Here is a 23735-nt window from a genome sequence, read left to right on the forward strand (position 1 = left end):
ATCAGAATGGTCTTTTCCTATCCTATAGTCTTCTTTTAAGTCCTGTCTTTTCCAAAAACCTAAATATTGCCCTGTACCCCACATGCCCTGAGTTCAATTGGAGTAACTTCTTTAGTCCGAACTTACTGCGATCTCTTGCCAGTTTGTTTTTTAGTCTCTGTCTATCCTGCTCGTACCTAGGACAACTGATAATTACATGTTCTACAGTTTCCTTTATGTTACAGTACTCACACATACCAGTGCCATGTTTACCAGTTATCTTCAGTGTACTATTAAGACCAGTATGCCCAAACCTCATCCTTGATATAATGTCTTCTTCTTTTTTTGATCTACTGGTTTCCCTCATTTCTCCCACTTTCTTTTGGATACTATAGTAACGTCTACCTTTCGTTTCCCTCTTCCAAATTTCCTGCCATTTCTTTTTCATTTCTACCTTAATTATGCTTTTAACTTCAGCTTTACTATAACTTACTGTCATATTTACTTCTACTTTCTTAGTTGCATCTTTTGCATACTTGTCTGCCAGTTCATTTCCCTCTACCCCTATATGTGCTTGAACCACATTGCATGTGTCTTGATAGCTAACTTAACTCATCTTAACTTATCTTCGACGACGACGATTATAAGAAAATAAGACTTCCGGACTATTCCTTCAAAATAAAAGCGTAGCATACATGAAATCCATGATATTGAAATCTGACAACTCTCTGTATGTAGGAGGCCGTTCCACAGGGTTTTGAATACATCTGATGAAGGTGATTGCTGTCACAGTCAGTTGTTCGGCAGCACAATTTGCATTTGAAATAAATCTGCCTGTGACACAACCCTCACTGCACAAACCACCTCTGTCTAGTCTCAGACGAGCTGCCTTGCATCATCTTGAGCGCTGTGGAATCCTCAACAAACAAAAGACTAGCTTGGTGCAACAACTGATGCCTAATGTCAGACAATTATTGCTAGATTGGAATTTCTGCCGTATAAATGGATCGTGCACATAATATATCACTCCCACCCTCTTGCACCGATCTAACAATAATCATTCAGACACTACCAATAACTACGCATTATTTAAGTGCCAGGAGATGCAAAACATCTGGGTAACAATAATACGGATCTCTACCTCTACCTCTTTACTCATGTCTTTGTATCTTGGGTTTGTCTCTTGATAATCTGAAACCATCAAGACCAGTGTCTCCTAACCTTTTTGACTTGTGTGACCCTATGAAACAACACCAAGTCAACTCATGACTCCTCATTTGAGTTGTGAGCACTTGAAGCCAGTGAGAGTGTGATTTTAACCTTCTCAGATTGTTTAATTTGATCATTTTTTAGAGGCTAGAAGAGGTAAAACTATCCAGTATTTTACAAGAGAAGAGCACAGATACATGCATTAAAACTGAGTATCATTTTATAGAGCAGGAAATCATCTTGTGACTCCCCCTGGGGTTTCTAACCCCCAGGTTGGAAGCCACGGATCAAGATTGAAAATTTGTTAAAATTAGTTGAATTGGATTGTCATTCAAAAAAAATGAAGTGCCAACTGTTAGCTGAAGAGCCACTTCAGTTGCCTGGCCGTGAAAAAACGAACATACTCAAATTCATGGTGTCCACATTCATAAATATATAGGGACACTTCATGCATTTTTTTGGAAAATAAGTTACCAAATCAATTCTGTACTTTTTGATAAAGAAACAGCTTTTGTATGACAGTGAATTAAAGCTGCAGCTAAGAATGATTTTCATTATCAATTAGTCTGTTTAGTCTATAAAATTGTTATAAAATGTGAAAATTGCACTGTGAAGTTAGCTCTCCTGTGGAGAAATTACAGAGGTGGAGAGGCGGTCTGTAGTGTCCAAAGAAAAGTAGAACTCCCTTTAAAATGTAATATTTTTTAATACAGAAGTCCGGTCATGAAAACAACCTTAAAAAGCCCTTTATACTTCTGAGGGGTTTCACACAGCACGTGTGCTTTGCACCTGTGTCAGGGTGACTGAGAATGACGTGGACAAAGAGCTGTTGCACTATGAGGAGGATGCAGTGGAGGCTGCGGGGGTCGGGATGTTGGAGATGCAGGTGACAGGTCGATAAGGAAGGAGAGAATGAAGGGCTCCTATGTGTCCATTCACTCCTCTGGATTCAGAGACTTCCTGCTAAAACCTGAACTGCTCAGATCCATAGTGGACTGTGGGTTTGAGTATCCTTTTGAGGGTGAGTAGCTAGTGAAACACAAGAAAATATTTGAGGATTTTAGAATTCCAATAAACTGAAAAGAGAAGTAGGCAGGTATACAGTGCATTCAGAAAGTATTCAGACCCCTTCACCCTTTTTCACATTTTGTTATGTTGCAGCCTTATGCTAAAATCATTTAAAAAAATTTCCCCTCATCAATGTACACTCAATACCCAATAATGACAAAGGGAAAACAGGATTTTAGAAATGTTTACAATTTTATTATAAAGAAAAAACTGAAGTATTCACACTGTTTGCTATGACAAATTTAGTTTGGATGGCTCCCATTTCTCTGAGATGTTTCTACACCTTGATTAGAGTCCAACTGTGGTAAATTAAATAAGTTGGGCATGGGTTAGGGTTAGGGAAGTTTGGAACAACCAGGGGTGCATCCCAAGTCTCTTAATTGCATCCATGTTTCCCTCACTTGTGTCTTTTCCTTGCGTCTTTGTCCAGCAAACTGTGCGAGGAAACGAGGAAATGTGTTTTTAGAGAAATGAGACGTCCTTTCTTCTGAAGCGTCAAGTGAAGCGACGTCTGTTTCTGATGACGGCAGCAGCTGATCACAGCTGGATCAGCTGTCAGTCGGCTTTAGCAGCTGTAGAGACTTGATGGAGTTTGTGTCTGCACACGTGTGCTGTGCTCATGCTAATAAAAGGCACATGGCTAAATGTTTCATGGAAAATTTAAATGATGTAACAACGTCTCCTAACTGGATGCGAGCGTCCAACAATCGCTGCACGTCTGTTGTCATGTAAACAAACCATGTAGGCCTACCTACATCAGCTGTGCGCTCGAGATCAGACTGGAGACTCAAGTAAAGCATGGGTAAGTAGTCTACTTGCTATTTACATACTTTTTAACAGAAAACGCATTTTATATTGTGATATTTTGATGTTTCTTTACTAGAAATGACAAGTAGGTTGTCATTAGAGATGGTCATTTGCCTTGAGCTCCCTGATGATCTCTCTCCAGCCAGCTGCCACCTTATTTAGGCTTTTGTAGTGAAGATGCGTTGCTCGCGGCCAGGTAGGACACTAAACTATGCAATCAAACAGGTTTTGTCGCTGACATTCGCTCGCATCGCATGCAATTAGGACAGGTCTCATATCAAACCTGACGCTCAGGAATGATCAGCCTCACATGTGACTGAATGGAAATGACAATACATGATGTAAAAAGTGTTTCTTGCTTACAGATAGACCCTCCTACTCTCGCTGACTTTAGTTGTGTACAATAATAAAAGTTAATGGGGGAAATAACAGATCATTGAAATGAAAAATCTTTCAGATAAATGAAGCATGTATTTTGTCCTTTTGTTGTTCAGACCTACAATTAGCACAGATTTTTAACTAGATGGTGAATCAGAAAACACATCAAACATAAAACAGTGATACACTTGAGTTTAATCTGTTATCTGTCTTCACTCCCGTATGAACACCACTGATGTTGTGATGTATCAGAGCAGTCCGATCAGCTGCAGCGTCCAATCAATAACTGATATCCCAGAAGGGGGCGTGTTGGCCAGTAAAAGACTTCCGTGAAGTCTGCGCTCGTGTATCCCCGCTCATCGCTCCTCAGAGGTCCCTGCTTCTCGATCCTCACTCCTCGGAGCACAAATAAGAGACTTGGGACGGCCTTCAAGATGGCGGACCAGAACGACTTCCGGTTCGAGTGAGGAGTGATGAAGTGACAAAGAAGAGACTTGGGATGCACCCCAGGAGCTGGCTGCCTGGCCAGACTAATTGTAATGGCTGCCAAAGGTGCTTCAACAATTTACAGAAACCTTGGACAGAACCAGACTCAATGGTGAGTGGCCATGTTAGGTTTTGAGAGAGAGAGAGAGAGAGAGGTTTTGGGGGGAGGCACAATGCAAATACTACCTAGAATATTTTTAAAAATAGTATAAATGTAATTGTAGTGTTAATATTAATAAATTAATAATAATAGGAATGACAGCTATAGGAAAAATAATGTCAGTATTAGTAACAGAGCCAATAACAACAACTGTAGTAGCAGTTGTCGAGCAGGAACACGGGGGCAGCAGGTGGCCCACAACCACAGATCCAGTCTCTGCAGCTCAGGAGGCAGAAATACCTGCTGAAAGCGACAGAAGGAGAGAGGAGAGAAACGAGAAAGCACAGAACTACGGGAGAGAGAAGATGTTGCGTTAGTAACATGCAGTAACGGGATAAAAATGCGTATAGATGGAGAAGGAGAGGAAAGAGGTGCATCATGGGAAGTCTTCCGGCAGTCTAGGCCTAAATTCAGATAACAGAAGGTGCCACTGGGATGTTGAAAGGTTATTTCCAGTTTAAGAGTATTGTCTTTTTAGTGACTGTTAAGGCAACTAGTATGGGTTGTTCATATTTCAGTGGCGGTTCAACAGATAAACGATCTCCTGGCAGAGATACAGATGGGGAGAGTGGAATGCTGCGACCTATGGTTGAGGATTGTTTTATGTGTGATGTTTGTCCAGAATGTTTGAATGGGTGGGCAGAGCCAGGTGGCATAGAGGTAATCTGTGGTGTTTAATGTGCAGTGTGTACAGGTGTTGTCATCTGTGAGTCCCATTTTGTGTAATTTATATTGGGTGTGGTTAAGTCTGTGTAAAATTTTGTATTGAATAAGTTGTAGTTTGGAGTTATGGGACAGTGAGAAGATGTTATTGCAGATGTGCATCCAGGAGTTGATGTCATTGATAACAGCTAGATTTTTTTCCCTTGATGCAGACCCACCTCCACCTTGAACTCCTGTTCCCGGTCCCGTGTATATCCACTCATCTCCAGAATCCTTCTGCCATCTGTATCAGGGACGGTATCTTTATCACTATCCATTCATATCTCTTGTGTGTGAAATAAAACGTTCTCAGTAACCTCACCGTGTCTCCGGTTGATCTGTCCGTAACAGTATGTATATATATATATATATATATATATATATATATATATATATATATATATATATATATGTATATGTATATATATGTATATATATATATATATATATATATATACATATATATGTATATATATATATATATATGTGTATATATATATATATTATATATGTATATATATGTATATATATATATGTATATGTATATATATATGTATATGTATATATATATATATATATATGTATATTATATATGTATATGTATACATGTATATTATATATATATATGTATATATGTATATGTATATATATATATATGTATATGTATATATATATGTATATGTATATATATATGTATGTATATGTATATATATATGTATATATGTATGTATATGTATATATATGTATATATATGTATATATATATATGTATATGTATATATATATGTATATGTATATGTATATATATATGTGTATATGTATATATATATGTATATGTATATATGTATATGTATATATATATGTATATGTATATATATGTATATGTGTATATATGTATATGTATATGTATATATATATATGTATATATATATATATGTGTATATATATATATGTATATGTGTATATATATATGTATATGTGTATATATATATGTATATGTGTATATATATGTATATATATACATATATATATATATATATATGTATATATATATATATATATATGTATATATATATATATGTATATATATATAAGTGGCTGGCATAGTGTACAGGAACATCTGCACGGAGTATGGACTGGAAACCCCGAGGTCAAAGTGGGAAACACCTCCAAAGGTGGTAGAGAATGACCGAGCCAAGATCCTGTGGGACTTCCAGATCCAGACTGACAGAATGGTAATGGCGAACCAGCCTGACATCGTGGTGGTTGACAAACAGCAGAGGAAAGCCGTTGTGGTTGATGTGGCGATACCAAGTGATGGCAACATCAGGAAAAAGGAACATGAGAAATTAGAGAAGTACCAAGGGCTCAGAGAAGAGCTGGAGAAGGCCTGGAAGGTGAAGGCAACAGTGGTGCCCGTGGTCATCGGAGCACTCGGGGCAGTGACCCCAAACTGGAGGAGTGGCTACAGCAGATCCCTGGAAGAACACCAGACATCTCGATCCAGAAGAGTGCAGTACTGGGAACAGCGAAGATACTGCGCAGAACCCTCAAGCTCCCAGGCCTCTGGTAGAGGACCCGAGCTCGAAGGATGAGACCACCCGCGGAGGGTGAAGGACAAAGTTGTTTTTTTTTTATATATATATATACACACACATACATATATATATACTGGACATTGATCATTAACATTACTGCAATACTTGAAATAATTGTGCAATATTCTGATGTTTAATACTCCGGTGCAATATACTCTGTTTTCATTTTAATTTATTGATATTTATTCACACTTCTATTACTTCTGTGCAATAGCCACCATCTCATAATCATCTTAATAAGTTACACTTAACTTGACATTACTCATTATTGCACTATTACTTATATTATTACATTGTATTATACCGTACATACTTAACATCAACCTGTATATGCACTTTGTACTTAATTTATCTGACCTGTATTATAGTGTAGTGATTTGCTTAGTACTTCTATCCCTGTGTGCACTGACGTGACAGCGAGCTGCTGTAACAAAGAGTTTCCTCGGGATCAATAAAGTATTTCTGAATCTGATTCTGAACATGATGGTTACTCAGCACTGCAGATCAACCACCGTGTATTGTAGCTTCGTCTGCTATGACGTCAGCAAGTTGCTGATTGATTATATTATTTAAAACAGATGTTTGTGATTGGAACAAACAAAAAAATGTCTGAGCAAACGATCTACAAGTGTAAGTAATAATATCCATATAATCAGAGTAATCATGTCAATTTTCAATGTTTGTTCATTAATTGCTTTATGCAATTACTTTACTATAATGTAACAATTTTCTATTATTTGCATTTAGAACTACCAATGTTACTGAATTGTGCTGTTTTGCACACCATTTTACATAGTAATGTTAGGTCACGCAATAGTGATTGTTTATGTTAATATGTTATTTAAGAAGAAGAGACGGAGCTCCTTATTAGGCTCCGAAGCTCCAATGAGGCCCTCTTCACTAGAAAGAGAAATGCCTCTAAACTGGCCTGGGAGTGAGTTTAGTTTTATTTTACATTGAATCACTTTGTATTACATACATAGTCATTTTTCTAATTGATTCCAAATAAAGACATGTTGCATGTGTTGTTTGTTATTAAACTTAATTGCATTTGTAGCATACAAGTTTGCAAACATTTCACATGTTGTAAGCCTATGTTGTCATCTTGTTCTGTGTTTCTTTGCCAACAAGAAAATAGTGCAGATGATGGGTTCGGAGGAAGCTGCTCAGGGCACAAGCTGCCAAAAATGGGAGAACATTAAAAAGAAATACAAGGTCCTGGGTACATTATATCTACATGTGTTCCATTTCAGTAACAATAAGTGACAGCATTTAGAAAACAAATGCTCACACACACACACAGGAACAGGGACTGAGGGATAGAGGCCACAGCAGGCAGCTGGCAGTGGTTTCTGATGCATGAGCCAATTGGCTCAAGACCTAACTCCTCCAGTGCTATTTGCCTCATGCACAGGGGATGACCAGCCTAACATAGCCAGCTGTCTGCCAGGCCCCTGAAATCCTGTGTGAGGAGCCTGGCTGCCTCCAGTAAGGGAACCGTCTAGCCCGCCTGGCAAAGCGTGGTCGAACGGATCCAATCCTGCAGGCTATACTCCAAGAAGGGGAAAGGGAAGAGGCCAGATATTCACGTCTTCATGCTCAAAATGAAAAAATAATTGAACTCTTTGAGAAAATGGTTTGTGTTTTTTGTTTGTTTACAATGGACATACATTTATTACATTTTTTTTTTCAAATATGTCAGACAGACTTTTCTTATTGTGTGATTATAAGAATAAGAAATCCTTGTTTTCATCATGCCAAGGCCCGCTCTATGATACAGCGGGCCTTGGCATGATGAAAATTATAGCACCGCTGGGCTCTATACGGTGTTAGGATGCAGTCTGGCTGCTCCATGCAGGGGTACCCACCATCCTCTACAAGGAAGTAACCTGCAGGAGGGTACAAAAGATCTTTGAGCAGGGGGCTGTTTCTGAGCACTCTTGTGTCGTCAACTGATCCCAGGTAGCCTGTGAAAGTATCTAAAAACTTGCCACTACTGTCACAGACTGCCTGGAGCTGGATGGAATGAAACAGCTTCCTGTTAAGATAGTCTATGTATGCAGGACCTGCAGGTGCCTTGATCCTACACAGATTTTAAAGGCATCATGCTGTGCTAGTGCAGGAAAGCCTTGTCCAACCGCATCCAGCTCATGGGGCTTGGGGAATTGGATGCTGTGCTTCCTCTTGTCCAGTATCTTCTGTGCCACCTTATGGACAGCACGGAAGATGCTGGTCTTTGGGACAGCAAAACAGCCCCAGACCATCACACTACCACCACCATATTTTACTGTTGGTATGATGCTCTTTTTCTGAAATGCGGTGTTACTTTTACACCAGATGTAATGGGACACACACCTTCCAAAAAGTTCAACTTTTGTCTCGTCAGTCCACAGAGTATTTTCCCAAAAGTCATCAAGATGTTTTCTGGCAAAAATGAGACGAGCCTTAATGTTCTTTTTGCTCAGCAGTGGTTTTTGTCTTGGAACTCTGCCATGCAGGCCATTTTTGTCCAAAATTTGGAATTTAATTAAATTATCACAAACTAATTAATTAATACGGTAAACCTGGAGCCCTTAGGGCCCCTGAGGGTCTGGAGCCTCCGGGCAGTTTTCCGCTTTCCCTGTTTGATGATCCAGCCTTGTCTAGGACCCTAACAGGCTCCTCTTATCCAACTTTTATTGCAGTTCAGCATGAAGAGTCTTATTTACCTACTTTTAAGTCTAAAGAAATATGATAAATAGCTTTTATTAAGTTGGGGAGTAGGAGTAAAAGAGAAGAATTTTTAATTGTATCTTTCACTTAAGACCAACATTGCAGCTTGATAAATATGGGCCCAGGAGACTAAATTCCTCATGATATCAAGACCTGCTGCTCTTTATGTTGATCTGTCAGCCCCCCACTGCTGGAAAATTGTCTCCACTGAGCGACATAAACAGATACAAAAAATGTCTCCCTGGCATTGCTTACTAAAAGTATAGAAATGTTTGGACATGTCATCATAAAATGTTGAAAGAAGTGCTTTCTTTAAAATCTAGCACATACAGGAAGCTTACAGAATAAACAGGAGCGCTGAGCCCTCAGCCCCTTACTGCTGGATTCTGAGATACTAGATAGATACTCTTCTCTGAGCTTTAATTTGGAACACACTAATCCATCGCAGGACAGAAAAGCAAATTAAGAAAATATAAAGACAAATAACTCATCGTTATCATCGTGTAGGACGACTGACAGAAGCTGGATCACAGCCTGTTCATAGGGCTTCTACAGTCACTTAGTTCTCCAAAGTGGAGAACACACTTTGATAGCAGCATGATTACTTAAACAGTGTTAACTGCCCCCACCCTGAAACGCCTCATGGCCAAACCAGCTATCTTACAGAAGGAAAGCTGTAATCCAGGCATCATATAGTTTCCAGCTGATGACAAACATGCGGCTTGTGTTGGCGTGGACACAATGGAACTTTGCAGTTAAGTTAAGAGAGATGTGATGTAAAGAAAAAAGGAATGACAGTAGCAAGCTACAGTATAATGCGTGAATAGGTTGGAAAAGGTCAATGTTTTGATTCACTGGCCACTGTGTCTGAAAGTTTTTACCAGCCTTTTTAGGACTGCTTGTTTGGGTAGTCAGAAACCAGCCAATCCCAGCCAATAGAAGGGAGTGCAAAAATGATACAATGAGAGGCATCATAAAGGCTTAGCTTACTGGTAGGTTCTAGATGTGATAGCTGGCAATCCATCTGGAAGAATGGAGAAGGCTAATGCTGAAGTAGAAATCTGATAAAACTGAAAAGAACAATTACTGAACATAGTGGAGCATTTAGCAGCTAAAGAGCCAGATACTTTTCTCAGGAGCTGGTGGAGCCCAACCCAGTGCTAAAAGGAGTCTGATAGTGGACGTACATTCATCAGGTGGACACAAACACAATTCCAAATGAAAGCTAATGTCGCTCTGTGTCTGCTTGATGTACATACATACTTTCTATGGTGATAATATGTCAAATTTGTGTCAGTTTTGTGTTGCGTTGAGTGCTTGGACCCCTGTATACCGCTTGCTGGTCCAGTTAGACATTACTCATACCATGTGGGCTACACCACCTACCTCTGTGCAGGACAGCTATCTCAATGAACTGCTGCAGCGCTGCTACTGGCAGCCCTATCTTTCTACACTGAGTTTGCCTTTAATAATGGCCATCAATAATAGAATGTTTCATTTCATTATAAATTTCATTTATATTTAGTTTAGACAGAAAAAGGTTAAGAAGCATGTGCTCATTTGTATAAAATAACTAATAATAACAGATAGACATCACACCGGAAATATTGCACCTTTCACTAAAGTTTCAATTTATTTATCTGTAGAATAGCCTATCAATAATATGACTATCAACAGATCATTTTCACTGTCAATTTTTGCTGAGAACAAATAGGCGGCACGCGAATATATATATATGTGTATATATATATATATATATGTGTATATATATATATATGTGTATATATATATATATGTATATATATATATGTATGTGTGTGTATATATATATATTATATATATATATATATACACATATATATATATATACTGGACATTGATCATTAACATTACTGCAATACTTGAAATAATTGTGCAATATTCTGATGTTTAATACTCCGGTGCAATATACTCTGTTTTCATTTTAATTTATTGATATTTATTCACACTTCTATTACTTCTGTGCAATATCCACCATCTCATAATCATCTTAATAAGTTACACTTAACTTGACATTACTCATTATTGCACTATTACTTATATTATTACATTGTATTATACCGTACATACTTAACATCAACCTGTATATGCACTTTGTACTTAATTTATCTGACCTGTATTATAGTGATTTGCTTAGTACTTCTATCCCTGTGTGCACTGACGTGATAGTGAGCTGCTGTAACAAAGAGTTTCCCCTCGGGGATCAATAAAGTATTTCTGAATCTGATTCTGAACATGATGGTTACTCAGCACTGCAGATCAACCACCGTGTATTGTAGCTTCTCGTCTGCTATGACGTCAGCAAGTTGCTGATTGATTATATTATTTAAAACAGATGTTTGTGATTGGAACAAACAAAAAAAATGTCTGAGCAAACGATCTACAAGTGTAAGTAATAATATCCATATAATCAGAGTAATCATGTCAATTTTCAATGTTTGTTCATTAATTGCTTTATGCAATTACTTTACTATAATGTAACAATTTTCTATTATTTGCATTTAGAACTACCAATGTTACTGAATTGTGCTGTTTTGCACACCATTTTACATAGTAATGTTAGGTCACGCAATAGTGATTGTTTATGTTAATATGTTATTTAAGAAGAAGAGACGGAGCTCCTTATTAGGCTCCGAAGCTCCAATGAGGCCCTCTTCACTAGAAAGAGAAATGCCTCTAAACTGGCCTGGGAGTGAGTTTAGTTTTATTTTACATTGAATCACTTTGTATTACATACATAGTCATTTTTCTAATTGATTCCAAATAAAGACATGTTGCATGTGTTGTTTGTTATTAAACTTAATTGCATTTGTAGCATACAAGTTTGCAAACATTTCACATGTTGTAAGCCTATGTTGTCATCTTGTTCTGTGTTTCTTTGCCAACAAGAAAATAGTGCAGATGATGGGTTCGGAGGGGAAGCTGCTCAGGGCACAGGCTGCCAAAAAATGGGAGAACATTAAAAAGAAATACAAGGTCCTGGGTACATTATATCTACATGTGTTCCATTTCAGTAACAATAAGTGACAGCATTTAGAAAACAAATGCTCACACACACACACAGGAACAGGGACTGAGGGATAGAGGCCACAGCAGGCAGCTGGCAGTGGTTTCCCCTGATGCATGAGCCAATTGGCTCAAGACCTAACTCCTCCAGTGCTATTTGCCTCATGCACAGGGGATGACCAGCCTAACATAGCCAGCTGTCTGCCAGGCCCCCCTGAAATCCTGTGTGAGGAGCCTGGCTGCCTCCAGTAAGGGAACCGTCTAGCCCGCCTGGCAAAGCGTGGTCGAACGGATCCAATCCTGCAGGCTATACTCCAAGAAGGGGAAAGGGAAGAGGCCAGATATTCACGTCTTCATGCTCAAAATGAAAAAATAATTGAACTCTTTGAGAAAATGGTTTGTGTTTTTTGTTTGTTTACAATGGACATACAATTATTACATTTTTTTTTTTTTTTCAAATATGTCAGACAGACTTTTCTTATTGTGTGATTATAAGAATAAGAAATCCTTGTTTTCATCATGCCAAGGCCCGCTCTATGATACAGCGGGCCTTGGCATGATGAAAATTATAGCACCGCTGGGCTCTATACGGTGTTAGGATGCAGTCTGGCTGCTCCATGCAGGGGTACCCACCATCCTCTACAAGGAAGTAACCTGCAGGAGGGTACAAAAGATCTTTGAGCAGGGGGCTGTTTCTGAGCACTCTTGTGTCGTCAACTGATCCCAGGTAGCCTGTGAAAGTATCTAAAAACTTGCCACTACTGTCACAGACTGCCTGGAGCTGGATGGAATGAAACAGCTTCCTGTTAAGATAGTCTATGTATGCAGGACCTGCAGGTGCCTTGATCCTACACAGATTTTAAAGGCATCATGCTGTGCTAGTGCAGGAAAGCCTTGTCCAACCGCATCCAGCTCATGGGGCTTGGGGAATTGGATGCTGTGCTTCCTCTTGTCCAGTATCTTCTGTGCCACCTTATGGACAGCACGGAAGATGCTGGTCTTTGGGACAGCAAAGCAGCCCCAGACCATCACACTACCACCACCATATTTTACTGTTGGTATGATGTTCTTTTTCTGAAATGCGGTGTTACTTTTACGGCAGATGTAATGGGACACACACCTTCCAAAAGTTCAACTTTTGTCTCATCAGTCCACAGAGTATTTTCCCAAAAGTCTTGGGAATCATCAAGATGTTTTCTGGCAAAAATGAGACAAGCCTTAATGTTCTTTTTGCTCAGCAGTGGTTTTTGTCTTGGAACTCTGCCATGCAGGCCATTTTTGTCCAAAATTTGGAATTTAATTAAATTATCACAAACTAATTAATTAATACAGTAAACCTGGAGCCCTTAGGGCCCCTGAGGGTCTGGAGCCTCCGGGCAGTTTTCCGCTTTCCCTGTTTGATGATCCAGCCTTGTCTAGGACCCTAACAGGCTCCTCTTATCCAACTTTTATTGCAGTTCAGCATGAAGAGTCTTATTTACCTACTTTTAAGTCTAAAGAAATATGATGAATAGCTTTTATTAAGTTGGGGAGTAGGAGTAAAAGTGAAGAATTTTTAATTGTATCTTTCACTTAAGACCAACATTGCAGCTTGATAAATATGGGCCCAGGAGACTAAATTCCTCATGATATCAAGACCTGCTGCTCTTTATGTTGATCTGTCAGCCCCCCACTGCTGGAAAATTGTCTCCACTGAGCGACATAAACAGATACAAAAAATGTCTCCCTGGCATTGCTTACTAAAAGTATAGAAATGTTTGGACATGTCATCATAAAATGTTGAAAGAAGTGCTTTCTTTAAAATCTAGCACATACAGGAAGCGACAGAATAAACAGGAGCGCTGAGCCCTCAGCCCCTTACTGCTGGATTCTGAGATACTAGATAGATACTCTTCTCTGAGCTTTAATTTGGAACACACTAATCCATCGCAGGACAGAAAAGCAAATTAAGAAAATATAAAGACAAATAACTCATCGTTATTATCGTGTAGGATGACTGACAGAAGCTGGATCACAGCCTGTTCATAGGGCTTCTACAGTCACTTAGTTCTCCAAAGTGGAGAACACACTTTGATAGCAGCATGATTACTTAAACAGTGTTAACTGCCCCCACCCTGAAACGCCTCATGGCCAAACCAGCTATCTTACAGAAGGAAAGCTGTAATCCAGGCATCATATAGTTTCCAGCTGATGACAAACATGCGGCTTGTGTTGGCGTGGACACAATGGAACTTTGCAGTTAAGAGAGATGTGATGTAAAGAAAAAAGGAATGACAGTAGCAAGCTACAGTATAATGCGTGAATAGGTTGGAAAAGGTCAATGTTTTGATTCACTGGCTACTGTGTCTGAAAGTTTTTACCAGCCTTTTTAGGACTGCTTGTTTGGGTAGTCAGAAACCAGCCAATCCCAGCCAATAGAAGGGAGTGCAAAAATGATACAATGAGAGGCATCATAAAGGCTTAGCTTACTGGTAGGTTCTAGATGTGATAGCTGGCAATCCATCTGGAAGAATGGAGAAGGCTAATGCTGAAGTAGAAATCTGATAAAACTGAAAAGAACAATTACTGAACACAGTGGAGCATTTAGCAGCTAAAGAGCCAGATACTTTTCTCAGGAGCTGGTGGAGCCCAACCCAGTGTTAAAAGGAGTCTGATAGTGGACGTACATTCATCAGGTGGACACAAACACAATTCCAAATGAATGCTAATGTCGCTTGGTGTCTGCTTGATGTACATACATACTTTCTATGGTGATAATATGTCAAATTTGTGTCAGTTTTGTGTTGCGTTGAGTGCTTGGACCCCTGTATACCTGCTTGCTGGTCCAGTTAGACATTACTCATACCATGTGGGCTACACCACCTACCTCTGTGCATGACAGCTATCTCAATGAACTGCTGCAGCTCACACACGTGTGCTGTCCACACAGACAGCGTCGCTGCTGCAGCGCTGCTACTGGCAGCCCTATCTTTCTACACTGAGTTTGCCTTTAATAATGGCCATCAATAATAGAATGTTTCATTTCATTATAAATTTCATTTATATTTAGTTTAGACAGAAAAAGGTTAAGAAGCATGTGCTCATTTGTATAAAATAACTAATAATAACAGATAGACATCACACCGGAAATATTGCACCTTTCACTAAAGTTTCAATTTATTTATCTGTAGAATAGCCTATCAATAATATGACTATCAACAGATCATTTTCACTGTCAATTTTTGCTGAGAACAAATAGGCGGCACGCCGAATCTCTAGATGACGTGAGCCGTGCTGCTCACACGGACTGTGTGGCTGCTCTAACCTGTTAACATGGGTGCTGTAATGAAAAGCAGGAGGTTCTGCAACGCACACGCACTGCTCAGGTAGGCGGTGTGGCCCGGTGTTAAGTGAAAACGAATTCAGTGAAATCAAAATTCTGGTTCCAGAGCATCTACGATCATATGTGATCAAATAAATATTTTGGTTTTGGACCAAGCTTCTCCAGAGTGAGAAGTTGTAATTGCCAGTTTTTACTATTTTCTGACATTTTATAGACCAGATTATATTAAATAAATATTTTGGGGTTTTGGACTGTTAGTTGAATAAAACAAGCAGTTTTAACCCAGGAACAGTTAAAGCTCTGTAATATTGGTTCCCTTAAATGCCAGACTTGTATATTGTTAGAAGATGGCAGCTTTAGATTTATCTGTTGTATTGATGTGATGAGTTGCCTTGTTCTTACATTAGATGTAACAAGAGGCAGATAGGGATTAGTGCATTGATTGATGAGTCTGCATTGATGCATGCTGTTAACCTGAACTGATGGAATCTTAGAGCAACCAAAGTGATCACAGAGATCAGGATATCTGATTTTGTCTGGAATAGAATCAATTTGCTGAATTGTCATTTTAATCTTCTCAATAGCACTTCGGCGGTTTGTCGTGACTCTCCCCTTACACTGCCACATTCTGTCTGACCTGCTTTAATAAACTACACTTCCACATTGCCTTATTTCCACACCCATGTTCTTCCTTCAATCTTTACAACACACCCTTTACAACTCCTGTCTGCTCCAGCCTATGGAAATCTTTGTGGACGACGAGACCAAGCTGAATCTGCATGGGCTGCAGCAGTACTACATCAAGCTGAAGGACAATGAGAAAAACAGAAAATTCTTTGACCTCCTGGACGCACTAGAGGTCAATTAGGTACTGTGCTCTATATCAGCCTGGTGGGACAGAAACCCCCCAGAAAAGTCTTCATCATGTCTCTGTTGTGTCCTCTATTGATGGGAACTCAGCATCGGGTGGAGAATGCTGTGATGTGTGCTATGTGTGTGTTCATTTATTACAAGCATATTAATATAAGACAGACTTATAAACCCTTGAAGGCTTATGCTTCAAATGAAGTAGGTCACACAATGTGTCTAAAAGCAAAAGCATTTATACCTGTTTTATACCTATTCCAGTCCAGCTGCTCCACTCTGCTTCCCGTTGAGCCCCCTCTTTTTAGTCTTGACGAATAGATTGCAAAGCGTGTTCCATTTTATTTAGGCCTCCTTTTGACTGCATCCTGATCTCTCCCCACTGTCTTTTGAGTGTTTATGTAGTCAGTCTTGATGTAGTGCTAGGCTTCTCCTAGCACTGCTATGCAGATGACACCCAGCTGTTCCCTTCATTCCTCCCAAGTGGAGACACACATCACTGCTTGCCTGGCAGATATTTGGATGTCAAGGCAATACCTAAAGCTGAACCTGGACAAGACTGAGCTTGTGGTCCCTCAGGGGAAAGGGTGCCTGTCCCAAGACTTGTCTATCACTATTGACAATACTGTGGTGGTGCCAACTCTGACAGTGAGGAACCTGGCTGTGACCCTGGACAATTAACTCAGCAGTCCACTCCTCTAGCTTGCTCCTGTACAGCATCAGGAAGAAGGAAGCTTCGGCCCTCACTGTGGAGGTGACCTATGTGCTTTCAGGAGGTGACCTATGTGCTTATTCAGTTGGTTGTCAGTTGGTTGTCATCTCCAGCCAGGACTACTGAAAGCCCCTCCTTACTGGAGCTCCTGCATCCAGAGCATTGCAGTTAGTCCAAAATGGAGTAGTAAGGCTCTTTCTGGCCACACAGTGGTTGAATGAACTCCTCACTGAAGTCATGACAGCAGAGTCACTGCCCATCTTTCATCGCAGGTTGTAAACAAACCATTTCAGACTACAGCTAGTCACTCCATGCTAGCCTTCCATTTTAAAAACAAAACAAAACTAAGCAGTTGTACTTAAGCACTCTGAACACGCTTTTGGTTGTTTGTTTGAGGGAGATGCACTTCCAATTTTGTATGATATTTAGCTCTTTTTCCTACAGAGCTTGAATGCACTTTGTTGTCCCAAGTGAATTCAAGTTCCATAAGGGATTGCCAATTAAATGTAATGTAATGTTAATGTGATGAATTACACTCTTGTCAAAGGCACCATGAATGAGTGACGTTCAAAACCAGCCTACTGTATCACCTCTACACACACCAATCGGTGCCTAAAGTGGGTGTGAATGTCAAATTGTTTCTTTGGAAAGTTACAAAAATTGTTGGATGCAGTGCCACGATTCTGCCATCAGAAAGGAAGTTTCAGATGCTGTTAGATGATCCAACAAGCAATTAATTTGAAGCATACTGAGGCCTTAATTCTTAAGATGTATGCACAAATTGAGTATAGAGACGCCAACCGTAGCTGAGTGAGTGTATAGCTGTGTTGTTCACGTGGTGATCTTTGTGAAGTTGACAGTTGAGGGCGACTGTGGCTTAGTGGTAGCACGGGTCATCCACCAATCGCAACGTTGGTGGTTCGATCCCGGCTTCCCCCTGGTCCACATGTCAAAGTGTCCTTGGGCAAGACACTGAACCCCAAATTGCTCCCGAGGGCTGTTCCTTCAGTGTGTGAATGCATGCATTGACATTGTTTTTCACCTCATTATTCAGGTTTATGTCAGCTGATTTTCCCTTTTCTTTTGTTTGCCTTTGCCCTTACCAATCAATAGCAAATGACATATTTGTATTTTGTCATTTTCAAATGACACAGAAGCTGTGATAGCCGTTGCTAGGAACTGTTTGTTTTTCACAACAATTGAAGAAATACGATGGTTTAATAGTACAGCTGTAATCTTATACATTCTTGTGGCCATTTTTCTGTTGCTAGCTCTGATGAAGCTCTGATTGGTCAGTTGTTTCTCCAACTGGTGAAAACAGCTGTCAGTGCCAACAGTATAATGAAATATTTGAATCAGTAATTAAATCAGAGATGTTGGCAGCAATTCAGAGGTCTGAAACCAAGCTAAAAGAATATACGGAGTTGAAAGCTTTGGAAAAAGTTAGTAAGTGGACCTTGAGTGAAGAATTTTTTTGGTGCTAGTTGTAGCAAACCAGTAAGGAAGACATGCCACTATTCTTGTCCATTTCTAAACAGATTAAATGTTGAATGGTTGAGCATTTAAATATGGCTTCCAAACAGTTCACATTGATTGCAGAACATACAGTATCCTCCAGACGCTTTTCTGTTTTGTTTTTTGTTCTGGATTAAACTATTCTGTGCTACCTATACACATGGCAGTATGCAGGGTGAGCTCGCTAGGGGGGTTTGGGGACATCCCCCTCTAAAAAAATGTTACAATGAATGATCCACACTACGATCTGGAAATACAGAAGAGGCTAAAATGATCACGAAACATCTGAAAATTAATGTTGACAATCTTTAATTAAAGTGTTCAAGTAAAGGGAAATTCACACTACAGACATCATCTACTCTACTCTCTTATTCTCTCTCCCTCTATATTCACTGCCTCTCCCTCTCTCTGTGACTCCTCACCTGTCTCTCCTGCCAAAGTGTGTTAAAAATAATTTAGTCAAATTATATTCACCTTCTTTATTTCATCTTTGTGTTAGGATTTGAATTATCGAAGTGTCTCAAATTGCACATAAACGTAAGCAAATTGTGTGTTATACAATAATATATTTATACAATAATACTATATTATTATACCATAACTATGCTACCTGTTTGTGTTGTTAAATTGAGCCTATAGGTTCCACTGTAATTGCCAAAAAACATATATATCTCTGTGGTAATTACATTGTTTAAATTGGATCAGGTCAGTTTTTGTTTGTGTGTAACAGCACAGGGACATAATGCTAATCCTATCCTGGGCACAGTGGGCAGTGCCTGAGCAAGTCGGTAATGTTGGCTTTAAACAATATCTTTCCTGCACCACAGTAAAGTTATTTTTAGGCAAATTTTATTATATACAGATACATAAATACAGAGGTCCGGACCTCAATGACCTCAATGGTGCGGCCATGCGTATACATCTTTGCTGCCTCAGTCTTATAACCCATGCTTGTGTCTTGTGTGGGCCTTCATTGTTGAGTAGTAATGCAGCAGTCAGTGGGATATAATGGAATACTGACCCTCACTTATTGCCCCTGTTCATTGTGTCGTAGTTTGTCTCACTACCAGCGGTTCAAGGACTTCCAGAGGAGAATCTTGGTGGCTACAAACCTGTTTGGAAAAGGGATGGGCATCGAGAGAGTCAACATCGCCTTTAATTATGACATGCCAGAAGACTCCGACACCTACCTACACTGGGTAAGGCTGTCACATACATACACAAACACACACACACACACACACACACACACACAGCTGCACTGTTCATTTATACCTAGTTTTTAAATGCAGTGTGTACCTGACTATCTAATCTGGATTTGGAAATGTGTTTTAAAACTGCACAGGGTCATTTTCAAGTAATACCAAATACACCAGAGAAACACCAGAGAAACACGCTGGAGTGTCCCATCCCCTGGGAATAACCTCACTGGAGGAAGTGTCTGGAGCAGTATGAACCTGAGTAATCCTCTGCACGCAGCTCAGTTCATAAAGAACAAGGCTTATCCTGCATTTTCAGCAAATCCCATGAACAGACCCAAACCAACAACGTGTTAGTCCATCTCTCAATACTTTCTGACTTCCCTACCCTACCTGTGGCTCTCAATCCATTGGTTCCTACCAAAGACATACATCTTAAAAACATCTCACAAATATATCATTTCATTTTTTAAAAAGGCTCAGTAATTTTTTATCAAACATTACTCAAACAGGAGGAAATAGTGCATTTGGTGGGGACTATAAAAGTTACTAAAAAAATTTAATATTAATATTTGAATTAATATTTCTTGCAACAAGTTGCAAGTCCTTGTGAAACAGATAGTACCTCTTTTTTGGACACCTGGACAAGTGTGTTTTACACACTAATCAATAAAAAAAGTTATAAACTTATTTTAAAAAGTGTTCATAAGGACTCGATCTTACCATAAAACCTAAAGTCAGTCAGAGGAATTCTAACCTGGAAGTAGCGTGACTAAAATTCTTATACTTCGTCTTGACTAAAATTTTTGACTGTTTTAACGGGCAAGTCAAATTTTATTTATATATCCCAATATCACAAATCACAAATTTTTGTCAAGGGGCTTTACAATCTGTACAGCATACGACAGCCTCTGTCCTTAGATCCACGAAAAAATGGAAGAGCAACAGAGGAGGGATCCCTCTCCCTGGACAGACAAACATGCAATAGATGTTGTGTGTACAGAATAGACCAACATAATAAAATCACAGTATGGACAATCAGGATGTACAAAGTTATGAATATATTGTAACATCACACATCAACATCAGCACTTCAGGTGTCGCCAAACAGACCTGAGTCACATGACCTCCTCTCCACTATGGAGATCAGGAAGAGGACAGACTACACAAACACACAAGAGGCGAAACTCAAGCACAGCATTCACACAGGTAGGAGAAAGAAACAAACACTCACAGAGGGAGAGAGATACAAGGACAACATGTACACAAGGGAGAGAGAGAAGGAAGAGGTGGCTCATTGATGTTTTTAATTGGATAGACACAATATTTGTTAGTAGGATACATTCATTATGGGTTTGGCTCTGCATATGGAATTTGTTGAGAAAAATCTACCCAGAAACACAGAATTGACCAATGAGTCTCCTCACAGCAAACAATACAAATAAACTAAATGTAATATATCATATCATATGTCCTTATACAGACTGAATAATGAGGTCAGCTGTACTGGTAGCAGTAGGTGTAAATAAGGTGTGTGTTGTTGTAGGTTGCCTGGGCAGGCAGGTTTGGCACAAAGGGCCTGGCTATCACATTTGTGTCTGATGAAAGCATCACCTGCACACTTAACAACGTCCAGCGAGCTGCCAGACAAGATCGACATCTCCTCTTACATAAGTTCTCATTCACTCTTTGGATTTATTTGAAGTTTATTCAAAGTTCCCCTTCAGTAACCTTTCCCATGTGTGTGTCCCTGCAGTTGAACCAGCACGATAGACGAGCCAGATGCCACCCCGGGGCTCACAGTCACTTTGTATTTGCAGTTTCACTCTGATGGTAGATGCAGACTGTCTTTATATAAATCCTGGCATGTCAGACAGCAGATATTTTCCTAACCTTGTGACAGTTGCTTTTGAAAGAATGAAAGCAGAACAGTAGTGGTACAGCTCCCTCTGCAGGAAGAAATCAGGACAGACTTTGTTTAATAATGTTTGTTTTATTTCAATTTATATCAGTATTTGTTAATGGATATTTCATTTTCATATTGTGTTGTTTTATGAAGGATAGCTGGTTTTCTAGATGTGCTAAGACTTTTTACCAGAGGTTGTGTAGCTCTAGGACTGACAGTTGAGAAGCAGACATGACTAAACATTGTTCACTGCTATGTGGATTAATAAATCTGGTTTTTGCCTGGTCAAGTCCCTCTCATTCTTCACCTGCATATTCAATATTTTTCAAATCCCACAAAAATACCAAAAGCAACAATGTGTTGTCTCACAATACTTTCTGACATCTCTACCCTGTCTGTGGCTCTCAGTTAAAACCCGTTGGTTTCTACAGAAGATGTAAATCTTTAAAAACACCTCACAAATATATAGTTTCATTTTTAAAAAAGGTTCAGTAATTTCCTGGACACTAGCTTTTATCAAATGCCACTCAAACAGGAGGAAATAGTGCATTTGTTGGGGACTATTTTCAGCGTTGGATTAATACACATTCGGTGCTCTACTATTTCCAGCTGAAGGGCAGTGTATATAGAATACCACCAGTCTTATCCTGTAGAAGTGTTGTAAAGCTTGGGAGATATAAAATGCTGCTGTGCTGGATTCAAACCTGGAATGTTTTCTTCTTTATGGCACGGTACGCTCGTTGGACCAGTGAGCCACGCTTGGTTTTAAACTGTAAAACATTACTTGAATATTAGTCTTACCAATATAATTTAGTCTTGCACGTGGATGATTCCCCACCATTTGTGGGGGCCAAACGAGGTACTTTTTAACATGTTTGTGAAACAGGAAGAGAGGAAGCAGAGAGATAAGTGCTGATCACAACTCACTTGGATGACACACAACCACATCTGTATTTCTTTTTAAGATCTCTTTGACGTGTCACTGCTTAGGTGATGCTTGTCAACTCTTGGCTAACCTTTCACTGCCAACTGTGAACCTTTTGCTGTCAGTACATACTGTAGTATCTCCACCAGCTAGCCCTATGCAACGTAGTGCCTCCTAGTGCTGTTTGAATTCAAAATTCAGTTTGCAGCAGGCCGTGCCTTGTGTTCATAAAATGTCTGGTTTCCAGAAAGTAGCAAGCCATGCTGAGCAAATAATCACAACACCAAACCATCTGAGAAGTAATTTGATGAAGCAGTTTGGACTTGATAGATGGAAGAAATCGTGGATAAAAGGTGAGGCTGTCTGCTGACTTTTAAAGAGTGACTTAACACCAGGCTGATGTGTTTACTGCCCTCTCTGGCTCAAACTTTCAAGCCTGTTTCACCTCTGACCACAGCCACCATCACAGATGGATATGGTTGCGTGTGGTCATAAGTGTGATCTGATGCACCTGTAACCACACCCTGAAGTGATGTCACAGTGTCCTGGGGTACATGTATACATCACTGCGGAAAGGTGAGAAGTTAAACCAATGGAGGACAGCAAAAACAAGATTTTCAGGAGAGTTAAGTAACTTTTTAAAAATGCAACTTCCTTGCAGTAATTTTATTAATAAATCTGAAGTCACTTGTTAGCCTGATAATCAGACTAAATTGCCATTTTGTTAACTTTAAATTGCTGAACAAATCACTGCGAGGCAGCAGAGGCACGTGTGGTTTGGCCCATAGACATGTGGCATTTACGGCCCACCAGCGTTTGGACGCCTTCGAGCCCATGACCCAATCTCACAGCTATGGCTCAGTTAGCAGCAGTGCATCATGGTTAGGTCAGAGTAAATCACAACAGAAAATCTGGAGTTGGGACTCCAGAGGTGGTAGAACTGCATACCGGCACCTTGGATCATCTCCTGCTGTCTTGACTTTGTCCTGCCACTGTATAGATCAGGACGAGAGTGTGGGGTTGAATCTGTGCAGTTCTTCACTTTGATCAAGGTTTTCTCAAACAGGTCACATCTTCAAGGATGCCAACATTGCAGGAGTGATTTTTGTGCTAAAGTAAGCCTCATTAGTCACCTACAAATTCACCATT

At 39.6% G+C, this 23735-nt stretch overlaps 1 long non-coding RNA gene across 1 annotated transcript; it reads left to right on the plus strand.

Moving 5' to 3' along the window:
• The first annotated feature begins 70 nt into the window (after nt 1–70).
• LOC122864726 lies at nt 71–23723 on the plus strand. Its single transcript, XR_006375283.1, has 3 exons — nt 71–3058; nt 19611–19755; nt 21302–23723. It is a non-coding gene; the product is annotated as an uncharacterized LOC122864726 (long non-coding RNA).
• The last annotated feature ends 12 nt before the right edge of the window (nt 23724–23735 follow it).

Source organism: Siniperca chuatsi, linkage group LG17 (genome assembly GCF_020085105.1).
Source record: "Siniperca chuatsi isolate FFG_IHB_CAS linkage group LG17, ASM2008510v1, whole genome shotgun sequence".
Lineage (NCBI taxonomy): Eukaryota > Metazoa > Chordata > Actinopteri > Centrarchiformes > Sinipercidae > Siniperca > Siniperca chuatsi.